The sequence below is a fragment of the Natrix helvetica genome, assembly GCF_964273705.1.
Source record: "Natrix helvetica genome assembly, chromosome: 4".
NCBI lineage: Eukaryota > Metazoa > Chordata > Lepidosauria > Squamata > Natricidae > Natrix > Natrix helvetica.
This window is the reverse complement of record NC_138550.1, coordinates 167,934,459-167,938,768: the sequence shown is the minus strand read 5'-3', so window position 1 is coordinate 167,938,768 and position 4,310 is coordinate 167,934,459. Positions and strand designations below refer to the sequence as shown.

The 4,310-nt window shown below is 42.4% G+C and overlaps 1 protein-coding gene across 3 annotated transcripts in view; it reads left to right on the top strand.

Moving 5' to 3' along the window:
* Positions 1 to 3,078, top strand: part of TSNARE1 (t-SNARE domain containing 1) — a 291,135-nt gene extending 288,057 nt beyond the window's left edge. For all 3 annotated transcript variants that reach the window (XM_081951106.1, XM_081951107.1, XM_081951108.1), the window contains one exon: positions 1,518 to 3,078. The gene's annotated coding sequence lies outside the window, so the exon portion shown is untranslated. The remainder of the gene's footprint in view (positions 1 to 1,517) is intronic.
* Positions 3,079 to 4,310: the final 1,232 nt, after the last annotated feature.

Sequence of the window (4,310 nt, the reverse complement as noted above, 5' to 3'; positions counted from 1 at the left end):
TTGCAGAAGTCCACGACGTACAACCACAAATTCCTGTTGCTAAGCGTGACTTTTGTTCGTTGAGTTTTGCCCTGTTTTGCAAACTGTCTGTTGTAGCCCACCAGCTGCCAGTGGAGCTGGTAGCAGACTCAGACAATCAAGAGGTTAGGGAGGAACTTGAGCCAGGTCTGTTATCTGGGGAAAGATAGATGCTCTGCATCAGACGCAGAGACAGAGCCAGATAAATGGAGAGGAAGAACAGCTGGTGCCTCTCCTAACAGCTTAGTGTTTGCACTGAGCTATTAGGAGAGGACAACAATGGAGGACGAGGAGTCAGCTCGGGAAGCAAAGCGCACATGTGGATGCTGAATGGCCCCTCCCTGCCTGGGGATTAATAGAAGGAAATGGGAGTGGTGGTCATAGAAGACAACAGTTCGTATTTCTGAAGAATTTGCTCGTTGTGTTTCATGCATCAAAGACTGGTTGCCAGAACTTAATTTGCAGCCTTTCACAAGGAACTGATAAGATCTGTTGCTATAGTTAACTCTTGGCAGGATTATTGCCTGGACTTTTTAGTGTGCGAATGCCATTAATTCACAAGAGGAAAATAAAGAGAGGGTTTTTGTGGCAAGGAGTCTGTTTCCTGTTTCCTGACCCGAGGCTGGGGTCAGAACACTGTCTGGCCGCAGGTGTTCAGTGAATCACTGCACTCATTAAGTCAGGAACACAGTTGTTAAGTGAATCTGGCTTCCCCGTTGCCTTGGCTTGTCGGTAGGTCGCAAAAGGGGATCACGTGACCCCGAAGATGATGCAAATGTCATAAATGTGAGTCAATTGCAAAAGTGTCTGAATTTTCATCACATGGTGATGCTGCAACGGTCTGGATGTTGTGGGAGTCAGTCTCAGCATCAAGACAACCTGAGAGCTCCGAGGGGGAAGAGGGAATAGAGCTGGCAGAGAGAGAGAAAGACAGACAGAGACAGAGAGACAGAGCCTGGGCCGTCCGTCAGCTCTCAGATGGAGAGTCAACAGCCCCCAGGTCTGGAGGTGGCTGACGAGGAAGAAGAAAAACAGCTGCGTCCAGTGCCTGACATGGATATGCGCAGAAGGCAAAGGAGAGGAGAACAGTGGAAATCTATGGGCCGGTCCTTGGGACGGAAGAGCCACCGCTGCTAGCGAAGCCTCCTCCTAGCTCTGGGGATACAAGACAGGGGGCGGAGATGAATAGGCATGGTAGACAACTATTCATCTCCCGGCCGGTCTGCCAGTGATAGCCTGCACTTCCGAATCGTGTCGGGAAATTATGTAGCCTGCTGGGAGAGAGCAGCTGCTGGCTCTCCGAATAAAGGAAACTTTTCAATTAACTCCAAAGGGCTTGTCGTGTTTGGGAGATGGGTCAGAATACTGAAAAGCGGTCATAAGTCACTTTTTTTCAGTCCTGTTGTGAACGAATGGTCACTAAGTGAATCGTTATAAGTTGGGGATTACCTGTGTTCCCATCCTTGTTTTCAGCACCGATTTTTATTTTTGTTTTTCAGATGCTTCCCAGACAGGTGAGGAATACGGGCCAGAAGATGGACGAAAGGAAGACGTTTGGGAGCAGGTTTTGGAGCTGATGTGTGGGACAATATTCTTTTGGCACACACAACACACAACACAACTTTTATTTTGGGACATATATGGTTACCTCTGCAAGACTGCATCCTAATAAATACTCAAGAGCTTAAGTAAGAGAAGAAATAAAATAATATTCAGCAAAGAAAATGCGGGAACACTGTTGTTTGTATAGCCAATTATCCTTCACTTTTCAGGAGCCTGGAGATGCATTTATGAAATCCCCCTTGGAATTATTTTGGGAAATATTGCACTGATGGGAAGCAAATATTCCCCATCTCGGCGATCGGTTTTAAAAACCATCAAATTTTAAAACCGGCACCTCCGAGTTAGCTTCCTTTAGTAAATGATTGTTATCTCCAGCTAACCAGCTGAGTCTTATTTGCTTGATTCCCTTCTTTCAAGCACTCAGCTTTTGGCTTAAAGGTAAATCACAGGCAGCAAAATAAAAATAAACCTGATTTTGCTTTGGTTGTTTTGCTGATTTCCTTTTGTGTATGCATCCTTCCTTGTAGCCATTAATGAAATGGTTGCTGCGTCGTTTTATATCATTCTGAACATTTCATCAAAGGGAGGGAGGGAGGAGCAGAGAGAAAGGGAAGGAAGGAGAAAGAAAGAGAAAAAACGCTAAAGAGAGAAAGAGATGGAAGGAAGGAAAAGAGAGAGAAAGGAGAAGAAAGAAAGAGAGGAAGAAAGAATGGATGAAAGAGAGAAAGGGCAAAGAAAGAAAGAAAAGTGCAAGGAAAATGGTAAAAGAAATGGAAGGAAGGAAGATAACAGGAATGAATAGGAGGAAAGAAGGAAGAAAAAAGAAAGGAGAAGAGAGAAACAAAGAAAGAGAGACAAAATAAAAGGAAAGAGAGAGAGAAAGAAAGAAAGAAAGAAAGAAAGAAAGAAAGAAAGAAAGAAAGAAAGAGAAAGGGCAAAGAAAGAGAAATAAAGACAGAAAGAAAAAGAGTGCAAAGAAAAAAGTAAAAGAAATAGAAGGAAGGAAGGAAGATAACAAATGAAAGAATGGGAGGAAGTAAGAAAGAAAAAGAAAGGAGAAGAGAGAAAGTGAAAGGAAAGAAAGAGAAAGAGGGCAAAGAAAGAGAAAAAGACCGAAAGTAAAAGAGTGCAATGAAAAAAGTAAAAGAAATAGGGAAGAAAGGAAGATAACACATGAAAGAATGGGAGAAAGGAAGGAACTCTATGTTTAATTCCTACAAACTCTTTGTATATTTTTCTTCTTAAGAATATAGATGTGGTTATCATCATTTTCCTCCTGGGATTATTATTATTATTATTTTGATTTTCAAATCTAGACTACACCTCTGGACTTCCCTAATAATCTGCATCCAAGATTAACTAGAACCCAGGTTGACTCCTCACAATAAATCACTGCCTACCATAAATTGCCATTTTGCTAAGCAAATATGTGTATATTAATATACGTAAGCAACTTCAAAAGTTCTTTCCATAATAAACAGTCGCATGCTAACACTACCTCCTGAAGTTTGCTGTTTTCTCTTCTGCAGATGACGATCCTATAATCATCCATTTCTGTTTCTTCCCCAAGCCCCAGATTTCATGTTCTGCCATGATGGGAATTTAGAATTTTTAAGTGTTTTGAAGAACTCATTGCAGGCTTATTGGGGATTGTTGGGGAAAGAACCATATGGCTGTACGTTTTGAAGTTTACAACTTTCCCTGAGACAGCTGGCCCATTTCCCACATAGCAATACAGAATAATAATTGGCACAGCAAGGTAGACTTCTCTGATTGTGTCTCTGTGGACCTTAAGCGAAGACCCAGAAGTTCTCCGATCAGAGATAGGATAGAATATAGAATAACAGAGCTGGAAGGGATCTTGGAGGTCTTCTAGTCTAACCCCCTGCTTAGGCAGGAAACCCTACACCACTTCAGTCAAATGGTTATCCAACATCTTCTTAAAAATGGAACATTCATAACTTCTGGAGGCAAGCTGTTCCACTGATTAATTGTTCTAACTGCCAGGAAGCTTCTCCTCAGTTCTAAGTTGCTTCTCTCCTTGATTAGTTTCCATCCATTGCTTCTTGTTCTACCCTCACGTGCCTTGGAGAATAGTTTGACTCCCTCTTCTTTGTGGCAACCCCTGAGATATTGGAACACTGCTATCATGTCTCCCCTAGTCCTTCTTTCTATTAAACTAGACATACCCAGTTCCTGCAACCGTTCTTCATATGTTTTAGTCTCCAGTCCCCTAATCCTCTTTGTTGCTCTTCTCTGCACTCTTTCTAGAGTCTCCACATCTTTTTTACATCGTAGCGACCAGAACTGAATGCAATATTCCAAGTGTGGCCTTACCAAGGCCTTATAAAGTGGTATTAACACTTCACGTGATCTTGATTCTGTCCCTCTGTTGATGCAGCCTAGAACTGTGTTGGCTTTATTGGCAGCTGCAGTAGTAAAATCTTGTTTTAATACTCCACAGGTCCCTTCAATGGGATCAACATGAGCACTTGTGGGTTGTTTGTTTCCTGTTGCTTAGTTTTTATTGTAGACCATATCGGGAAGCAACATGTGTTACCTGCCTTTTGAGAATTTCGTTCTGGCATCCTTCAATGAAGATGGAATTCCTCCAAAGAAATGTGTGATAGACTGTTTTCTCAAACGGGTGGATGAAAGAAGAAATGGGGGAAAATAACGCTGTGTGAGACCTGGTGCTCTTTTAAAGTATGGCAAGAGCCAAGAATGGT